Raw genomic sequence first — 11,233 nt, forward strand, 5'->3', positions numbered from 1 at the left:
AAAATGGCAATTGTCAAAAACCAGTGAACCTCCGTGATTCCACCGTGTCACGGTATAGTTCCAGTCCCCAACAAAGATAGCAACGCAATTTCCACCGTATCGTGTCGTTATGCAGTTTCCTAATTGTTCAATTTTCAGTGAACTGGTGCGATTATAGCATGTCGTGCTAGCATGTAAAATCGGGATTTTTTTAAGTTTAATTCCAAGGGAGAAAAGGAGTTTTTCCCAACCCCTATATATACCCCCCTTTTACATGGGAATTGGTTTCATTTTCTCTTCTTCCACCCAAAAACTAGGGTTTCCAAAATTAAAATCCCCCATTCTTCTTCAACAAAAAATCAAGAGAATCAAGAGAAACCAAGAAAAATCCTTCCAAAAACCTTCAAGAAAAGAGTCTTCCCAAGGTATGTAGATGTTGATTCTTGGATCCTTTTCATCCAAGAAACTCAAGCACCCTTTTTAAAACTTAAAGATTTTATGTTTGTGAGATTCCATGATTTGTATGAGTTGAAATTGATGTTACATGTATTATTGAGTCTCGATTCATGTTTGTTTACAAAATTTATGGGTTTTGATCCTAGTATGTGGGATTTATATGATGTTTGTGATGAGCCCTCTTGAAGTTATTTTCTATGTGATGTGTTCATGATATTTGAGTGTAGAAATGGTGGAATCGGAGCATGTACCCTATAGATTTGATGAACGCTTAGGTGAAGCATAAGGGCCATTATAGTATGTTGAATAGAAAACCCCAAATGGTGGAATAAGCGGAGCATGTACCCCATAGGTTTGATGAAAGTTTAGGTGAAGCATAAGGACCATTATAGTATGTTGAATAGAAAACCCCAAATGTCGTGGTAAATTCTCCAATTTTGTACTCTTTGATATATGCTAAGATTTTAATACATGCCAAGTGGTTAGCAAGTAAGTTGTGACGTGATAGTATGAAGTTTCCCCGAACCATGTGATATCCGAATACATGTCAAGATTGATATAAGTATGAAGTACCGGGGTAAGACTTTGTTGAATAAAGTATGATCTAGTAGCATGTTTTCCCCTACGCTATTATGTGATTATGATTCCGAAAATCTTTAAGTGGCTCTTTGGTGATTTGGGATGATGAATAGATGTTTGTGATCCTTATATGCTTGAAGTGATGTCCTAGTGATTATGAGGATGAACATGTGATATGATTCCTAATTAATTGAAGAGATGCTTGAATGATTGTGATGATGCATGAATGATTGTGATGATGCATGAATGATTGTGATGATGAATGGATGATTGTGGTGATGACTAGTCAAGAATGACTATGCTTTACTTTAATGTTATCGAGTCCTGAGGGTATTTATACCCGACAATAGAGCTGTTGTCTAGAGCCCGTGTCAATTTCTCAATAATTCCAGTCGGGCCATGATTCTCAGAACTCAGTGAACTATAGAACTCTGTATCCTCAGACAGTTGCAGAAAGTAAGAAAGCTCAGTAATCTCAATTATCTCTATAATTTTTGTATCGCTAGTAATCTAGCCTCAGTCCTGTAATCAGCTCAGATCTAAAAGTATTCAAGTGTTCAATTCCAATATCAGAAGCATTTGAGTAATCATCCAAGCTTTGTATCGTCAGTCAGATACATGATTTAATACCATTTTCGTCAGATACGGAACTAAGTGATCCCAGCGTAACTCAGTCAAATCCTTTAAGAAACATGATCAGTATTAGATTCAGTTCAGTTTTTGTTTAGTTAAGAATTCAGTCAGAGTCTTTCAGTTGGGAGTAGAAACTAGCACCGAGTGAAGAAAGGGATGGCGACTCCTTCCATCAGTAAGAGAGAGAGGTCGAAGTCGTTAGTAGCAATCCCTGACCTTCAGAACTACGTAGCCAGCGCAGGATACATGAGTCACCATCAAGAAAAAGCTGTCACCTCTAGAGAGAAAGTATTTGACTATTATATTACCTTAGGTCGACTGCCTGGTAAGGGTCATCCGTCGGAGAGGATTGACCAGAAAGAGGTTTTTACCCATGGCACGGTATTGACACCCTTTCAACTAGGGTTACAGGTTGGACCTCACCTGTGGTAGGTCGGGGCATGTCGGCTAAGTAACTACTTCCCACAGTTTCAGTTTTAGTTTCAGATCCAGTCTCAGTTCTAGTATAAATCTTTAGAAATCAGGACTGTCAAATACAGTCATCTATCCTTATGAGGAACTCAGCTAGTTTCATTGATTCATGGACCATCCCGACAGATAGTCTTGGTCTCACATACATTTATTTGATATCATATTCAGAGATATGTCGTCAGACAGGCTTGATCACACTATCAGATTTCTATTAAGTATTCTTGTTGTCAGATTCAGATATAATCATACTTCTTATCATTGATAATCTCTTTTGGAATAATCTGTTAGAAAAGTTGATCTCTAAATCTTGTCAGTCGAGAGCAGTAAGCTCAGGATTCAGTTATTGACGTAAGTACATCCAAATTCTCAGTTATCAGTATCAGATGAGTCAGTAATTTACTATCTCAGTGTCAATAGTGAGTTCAATCTGCAGTAAAATGGTATCCGAGTTCTAGTATCTAAAGTTGTGATGATTGTGTTTATGGTCTATGGATTCATGTATGTGTTCTCGTGCGATATTTTCATGATTATTCAGTTTAGATATTGTGCATGCATGAGCCCATGCATTTAGCCTTACACAGTCTACATACTCAGTACATTCCTATACTGACGCATTTGCGTTATGGTGTTTTATTTGGCACTATAAGTTCATAGGCACAGGACCCAGAGTTTCCTCACCAGTTCAGTCCCAATCAGCAGCAGTAGTCGTAGCAGTGAGTCCTCTTCTTTCGAGGACGAATCTCAGTTTACTATTATGGCATCAGACTTTGTGTATATTTTCATTAGACGGAGTTAGTTGGGGAAATGACCCATCCACTCCACAGTTCAGATAGTTTAGAGGCTTTTCAGACGGCTGTATTAGTATTCAGTTTTCAGTTTTGTGTATTCTTAGATGTGTTGAACCTTATGGTTAGTTTCCGCATTTATTCTAAATATTATGCAGTGCACAGGTACAAATATTAGTATAGGATTAGCTTGTGGTCCTTCGAGGTCATAAGAACTGTGTGACTTCCCGGGATGGGATCTCGAGGCGTTACATGGGTATTGTCTATTGTTTTCGACTTCAAGGTCGTTGAAAATTTTAAAATTCTTTATTGTTTCAGACTTTAAGGTCCTCAAAAATTTTAAATTTGGTATTGTTCATTATTTTCGGCTTCAAGGTCATTAAAAATTTTAAAATTGATATTGTTCGTTGTTTTCTGATTTAAAATCGTCGAAAATTTAATAATTGATATTGTTCATTGTTTCCCACTTCAAGGTTGTGAAAAATTTTAAATTCGATGTCGTTTATTATTTTCGACTTCAAAATCGTCGGAATTTTCAAAGTTGATATTTTCCATTATTTCCAACTTCAAGGTCGTCATAAATTTTAAATTGAGTATTGCCCATAGTTTCCGACTTCAAGGTCGTAAAAGATTTTAAAATTTCTCTATTGTTTCTGACTTTAAGGTCATCAAAAAATTTTAATTCGGTATTGTTCATTATTTTCGGCTTCAAGGTCGACAAAAATTTTGAAATTGGTATTGTTCGTTGTTTCCGAATTTAAGATCATCAGAAATTTAATAATGATATTGTTTATTATTTTCCACTTCAAGGTTGTCGAAAATTTTAAATTTGATGTTGTTTATTATTTTCGACTATAAAATAATTGAAAATTTTCAAATTCGGTATTGTCCATTATTTTGCACTTCATGTTCATCGAAAAATTATTTAAGTTTGAAAAGAAAAAGAGATGAAAAGTAATGGTGAAAAAATGATGAAAAGTGATAAAAAGTGACAAAAATGGAGAATAAAGTAAATAAAAATTAATTTTAAATTAAAAAAATATGTGTAAAAAGGTTGTTGGTACGTGCATCACACCACATTCTAAATGACTAGTTATCAGTTTTCGGGGAGTAATAATTCTATTTTAAAATAGTTCAGGGGGTCATAGGACCCCCGCAAAGTATAAGTGTGTAGTTGGGATTGGAGTAAAGGTTGGAGGACTTTTGGCCATTTTCTCTTTAATAAATTACTAGGGGCTCTAGGAAGAGAGATAGAAGAAAAATGGTCCAGAGACTAAATCACGCCAATGAGATTTTAAGACAAGATAATGAAAACTTTGTAAATAAAAAAGGACAAATGTTAGAACATATAGGTATTTTACAAGATCGTATTAAGATTCTTTATTTTGAACTATCACAACAGACTCAGCAGATTTATGAGACTCAGAAACCTCACTTCTTTCATAACACATGCAAGTAGTCATTACATAGATCTTTGTATATATATATATATTATTTATTATTTTTAAATTATCTACTTTAATTTTAGACCGTCCGATCTTTTCATCGGACGGATCAAAATTAGTCAAAGAACATTTGAGAAGAGCATGCTATTCTCCCTTCCCTCAAAACCAAAGACTCTCATCTTTCCCCTTTCTCCCTTCTCCTCTATCCACCATATCCAAAATTAAAACCTAAACCCTAGCAGACCCCTACCCAGACAAACTTTAACTACTCCCCTGTGCAACCCATCTCCCCCGCCCCAAAAATTCACTGAACCTCTCCTCTTCCCTTCTCTTTTCTCATCTTTCTCCCCCAAGTTAGAAGCCCTAGTGTCGCGTCACCGCCATCCCTAGTCATAGTATCCAAAATTTCATCAAATCCATCATCCATCAACCTGTGACTCCACTGTGACAGGAAAATCAGGCGTCATTTTGGTGCAAAAAATTCAAAATTTTGTTCAAATCCATCATGATAGCTCTAAAAAGGTTAAAAACTCAGAGATTCGGGTTTCAAATCTGGATCTCTCTTCATTCTCATTCTCTTTCTAAAATTTTTGTTTCAAGGTGTTCTTCAGCCCCCAAATGGGGAAAAAGAGAATTGGGGAAAAAGCCTGGAAGTGGAGGAAAAAGGCATCAACAAGTCAAAAAGAGAGAAAAATAGCGAAAACAAGGGCAAGTCGGAAGGGGTCATGAAAGTTACGAGTTTCTGTTGTTGTTTTCAGTCTAAGTTTGAATTTTGGAGTTTGAGTTTGGTGGCCGGAACACTCGACGAAAAGCTTCGATTTGCTGCCCAAAACAACGTAGGAACCAATTCTTTCATTCGCTTTCATCTCTCTTCTTTTTGCCTACTCTTAACTGTATGAATATATGGCCTGCTTCGGTTCAAGTTTGGATGTGGTTTTTCTGATCGTTTTTCACCAATCGTGTTTAAATTTTATTTGGATTTGGGGACTGTTGGAAGCAAAATAGATTGAAAATTGCCATGTTTTCTTGTATTCCCCTGTTTGGATGTGTGTATGTGTATATATATGTGTATGTGTTGCTTATCTCATTTTGATATTATTGTTGACTACCCCGAATCAAATATGGGTTTGTTTTAAGTTTATGTGGTTTCAATGCATGTGAATACTTTGTGTAACGCTAGACATGAGAATTTACAGAAGACTATGTCGCTCGTTAGATTTTGTTTTCCCTTCGGTACTTTTTTTTGAGTGCCTTCTTGTTATATTATGTTTATTAAGAAGTATATGAGCCACCTAGTATTGTTTTGAACGTGACTAAAGGGGCTACCTATCTTTCAAGTTTCTTCAAAGTATTGTTTACTATAGGTTGACCTAAAAAATATTTAGGAGTTGATTTAGCCGAGTCGCGTGAATTTTCTTTGGTTGGTTATGTTTTAAGGGAATATCGACTATCATTGTTTAAATTTTAAATTTCTCTTACTTCATAGAACTTGAGCTTCACAAGTGAGAAAGTTGTAGTTTGTTTTGCAATACAGATGTCGTATAAATAACTTTGAATTCCTCGTTGTTTGATGCATTCCAAGGATTGCCCCTATGTATATTGCTCTGTATTTTTCAAATATGATAAATTTTAGGATCTTTGATTAAGTTTGAGTTACATAAAAACACAAAACTCAAAGTTTGTTCTAAACTCTTTTGGGTTATACCTCATCTTTGGATAAATCAAGGGGTTATCCTCGTGACCTTAGCTTGGATCTTTGTTGCCATTGTAATTACTTATATGTGTTGTATTATTGGGGTTGTTGTTCATTATCGGTAGATCAGATTCAAGATTTTGGTTTTGTTTTCAATTTTTTATTTTCAAATAGGGATCTTCATGTTTAGAAGCTATGTGAATTGAAAGGAAAATCAGTCCTTTGGTTCACCTTCGGTTACTTCTTTCGCCATCTGTTCTTGATTTCGAAAAGATGAAATTAACTTTGTTTTAAGTGGTGTTACTGTTTCTTAATCCCAAAATTAGTTTTCGTATTATGGTTTTGTCTTCACTTGCTTTGGTTATTCTTCTAATATTGAGTAAGTTTGATTGAAATATAAAAGGAAAATGTTATTCTTAATTGTCTTGTTTTCAGTTAATGTATGAAGCCTTTATGCTTTTTTATTTCTTATAATTTGAAATAAATATCAAGGTTATGCATTTATGTGCTTAATGTTATGTAGTACTTAAAGTTAAATATTCGTGTGTTTCGGTGGTATATATTTTCTTTAGCTTACATTCTTATACAATAAATTAGCTTGGTTCCTAATCTTTTCCTTTTTTTTGTCTCATGTGAACTCGGGAGTTGGAGTTTTAATTGAAACTCCATTTCGATACAAATATCAGGCCAACCTGTACTAGGATCGCAACAGTTCGTGGTCTTGTAGATTAAACGTTCAAACTCTATTAGGAGTCTAGTATCTCTTAGCCATCCTTCTCTTTTATTTTATTATTCTTTTTATGTTGTTAGTCTTTTTGGAACTTGAATTGGTAATTAGTTGTTGTTGTTATTATTACCGTATTTAAGTTATATTATTTACTTATTGTACTTATATCGCTTTAATGTCTGCAAAATTTCTTTAAAAAATAGATTAATATACTCATGTTTTCGAAATTAACACATTATGACTAACTCGTAAAGATAGATTTTACTTTCAAAAGGGCTTTGGCAATTTTAGTGTTTAACTAACTTTTTTTCACTAATTATTTACCATGGAATATTTTTTTCTTAATAAAATAAATGTCACAATCCTTTAGGACAATGAGAATCTTAATACTATTGTGGAATGACGACAAGAAAGGAGCCTATTCATCAATTTCGGCTTAATCGTCCTAACATTTTACTTTTATACGTCTTGTCAACATTAAATTTAATCTCTCAAATTTTGAAGCCCTCTAAAACGCAAGGTATATCATGTACTTACGCTACCACATGCAAGGTATACTCTACAATTATCATTATTATTTTTATTATCATTACTTTACTGTAACTACTATTGATATTATTATTACTATACTTCATATGGATTCAGATCCCTCACGTACTACTACATTTATTTTTATCTATTGAAGCCTCACAAGTCAAATAAGTTTTCATATCTTTTCCATATATTTCTGAATATATACATATATTCATGATCATTTTAAATAAGTTCTTCCACCTTTTAAAAGTATATTTTCCTTCGCTTTATTCACACATTTAGCATTATATATATATATATATATATATATATATATATATATATATATAAACATGTTTTCTTATATAACTATAAACTCAATGCCTTTTAAATACACTTAAAAAATACTACTCATATTTTTACATATATATTTCGAAGACATATATAGTTTGCAATAGCTACATTACGTCCTTGTAAATTGTAGGGATATATTTATATACCTTGGGTTTATTTTTCTCAAAATAATAAAGGATTTTCTGTCACCAGTTTAGAAAATAACGAAGCAATAATTTTATTCCCAATATTTTTCTAAATTGTGGTTAAGGACTATCTTCAGATAGGCTCTGATGGGTGCCTAACATCTTCCCCCGAGTAACCAAAACTCTACTTAGAATCTCAAAAAATTTCGATAGACCTAAACAGAGTTTTACATAAAAATGTTTTTTCCTAATTTTCCTAAAAAGTTAGGTAGAGACTCTAAAAAATTAATTTTCAAAACCCAAGAATCATGACATAGCCATCTGATGTTGTGTATTGTTTCGACCGGTTCAAAATAGGGCGCGACACCAACCAGGAACAACCAAAACCCCCAACATCTATTTCAAAACCCCAAACAAATCCACAATAATACCATGAAAATGATTTATTAAAATATTCGTTTAGTTGAACTAACAATGAGGGAGGATTAACATGCCTTAGACACCAAGGAAGACGGAGAGAAACCACCCTTGAGAACCTTAATTGGTCACCTTGAAAAAACCCTAGCCTTCTCTTGAACCAAGAGCTTGAGAGAGATTTAAGAGTGTTTAGAGAGCGTTTGATTGAAAATAATAGGTTAAGGAAGTCCTAAAAGGCGTTATATGTCATGAGGTTAAAATGAGTTAAGAGAGGAAATGTCCAGAATACTCCCAACTTAAACTGTAAAAATTCCCGCAGGTGGGTATGACTGGACCCCTCAACTCGTAACCATATCATACAAGTGGTACCCTTCAATCGTATCCAAGGAAAAAATTTGGACTCCATATTCTGTCCTACATATGACTTCCTTGCCTAACTCATATCCTCACCATACGACTAGTACCTTTAAGTCGTACCCTATGTAGAACATCTTAGGATAGATACTGGACAACATACGGTTGGACCTTATACTTATCGTCACTTTAACTTATGACTTGTATGGAATCTTCTCGTACCTTAGACAGAACTTGGCTAATATCACACTGACCAACATACGACTAGGGTCCCTAGACACGTACCCATACCATACAACTAGTATGGTGAGTCATATGATCAACAGAAGGCTCAAAACTCAGGAAATTTCCAAGGCTAAAACCAAGGTGTTTCAAAAGATCAACCCTTTTCTCTTCACCAAATAGATGAGCAAAAATAAGGTCTGAATATGAGGGTATAGGAGAATCAGGTGCTGGTTATGTTTTAGAGGATTCAGCTTTTTTCAGATTTTGTAGATGACCCAAGAAATTGGAAGTTTTAAGGTAGCTTTGAATTCCTTGTAGAAAAAAGAGTTTCAGATTGATAAATTTTTTGTTTTATTGGTGACCCAAACCTTTTCTTTGGATTATCCATCATGATTAACTAAGCATAAACTTCCAAGGTTAATGAGGGTTCAATGGGAGACTAACTCAACTATGGGTTCTGGACTTTCTAAGGATGATTCAATTAGAGGAATTTACTTAGGTTGTTGTTGGAGACTTGAAGTGATGTTTTCCATGGTTTCAATTTCTAAAAGAATAAAAGTGTTCAACATGGATAAATTTAGTTTGATTTTCTAAAATTTTATCTACTTCAGGATTTTTAGCTGGGTTTGAGGAAGTAGTAAAATCATCCATTTGATTTTGAGAAATAGATAAACCAGTTTAGTTTAGAGACGATTGTTGATTTAGGAAGATAAATTGGATTAGTTGAAGAATAATGACAAGAAGGTCTGATTTAGCAATTTTAAGAGGTGACCAATGTCATAAAAAGATGTTCCTTTTGAACTGACAGCTCTAAACCTAATAAGTGTGACTCTTCATTTTGCAAATGAACTGACTGATTGTTGCAGAGAAAGAAATACACATGGCCCTTTTCAGACAACATTTTATGATTATTAAGGCATCCTATATAGGTACTAACCCGAGATAGGACCAGGGCCCTCTCCTTTGGGTGAATTTTCAAATTTCTGTTTGCCACATTTGTCCACTTCCAAAGTTGTTCCCTTGGGTGTATACCTGAAAAGATATGATACTGATTTAGAACAACATGCACCTATTCTACTGAAGATACCTTCCTCTTGAACATAACTAATTTTTGGGAATGACACTGATTCATATGTTATTTATTCTGCTGAAGCTTCTTCTTCTAAAATGAATTTCCTATGGACCAGTTCCCTTAAAATCATCTCTTTCAAAATGAGACACTTTCACCTTGAAGTGTCTTGAGAGAGATAATCTAGTCAAATATTCCAATATCGAGCTTAGAGCACATACTATACACAAATCATTCATAACTGCAATCCCCTTTCTTATACCTAAAATCATTATCACAAGTTGGATTTGGGAACACACTTAAGTTTGAGTTCCCAGTAGGAGGATAATGGTATTATCAAATTCTTCTTGGCCCATCTAAGCAGTGATAGCTTCCTCTTCACCTTTTTTTAGAGACTTGAATCCTTTAGGATGTGCATTCTCCTGCTAAATGTATTCAATACTCCTCAATTTGGCCTTAATCCAGTTCTAATATCTTTCTTTTAAATGTCCATCTCTTCCACAGTGAGTGCACAGAAGTTCCTGCCCTTTTCTTCTAACATAATTAGCAGTTTTTCCATTAGACCCGATAAGTTGGAATTCTCATTGATATCCTAGACCTCTACCATCATTAACACCTTGACTAGTCAAATTAGAAAGGATATGTGAAGAAGTAGTCCATTTAAGAGATTTGTTAAGCTCTTCTTTCAAACGGGTCAGGTCCCTTTCTAACTTTTTATTCCTGTGAAGCGCAGGCATATAGTGTTTTTGTGAATCCTTCAATTTCTCCTCAAGATCAATATGAAGCCTTGAGGATTCCTTATTCCCTTTTCCATCTAAATCATTTACTTTCTTCAGTTAACTTATACAATTCAAATTTTCAGAATTCAATTTAGTAACCAACTCCTTAGTTTCTGATATTTGTAGAGTTAAAGCAATTAACTTAAGCTCTTGACTTTCCACCTTTTCCTCTAGAGTAATTTTTTTCTCAGTCATTTCACACATAGAATCAATTAGCACATTTGTAAGTTTTTTATCCGTCTAGCAGAATAGTTGTCCAAGTTTTCTTTAAGGTCAGAATGTGTTATCTCATTTTCTTTTTCATCTTCAGTGTTTTTCATAAAAGAAAATAAGGAATGAAAGGTCACTTTTTAATCCTCCATGAAAACATGGAAACATCTGCAGACTTCTCAGCTTCATCAGATTCTCTAGAGGAATCTCCCTATGCTACCAGAGCTTACTTTATTGCATACTCAGCTGCAGTTTTCCTTCTTGATTTTTAAGGGACCTGGTCCCAATTCTTTCCCTTGTCACTCCGAGTCTTAAGATACTCTTGAGAATCAAATTTATGCATTGGATAGTCTTTGATAAAATGCTCAGGACTCCTACATTTGTGACACACCTCAATATTGTTTCTCTTTTTACTGTCA

Source organism: Capsicum annuum, chromosome 10 (genome assembly GCF_002878395.1).
Source record: "Capsicum annuum cultivar UCD-10X-F1 chromosome 10, UCD10Xv1.1, whole genome shotgun sequence".
NCBI classification, from domain to species: domain Eukaryota; kingdom Viridiplantae; phylum Streptophyta; class Magnoliopsida; order Solanales; family Solanaceae; genus Capsicum; species Capsicum annuum.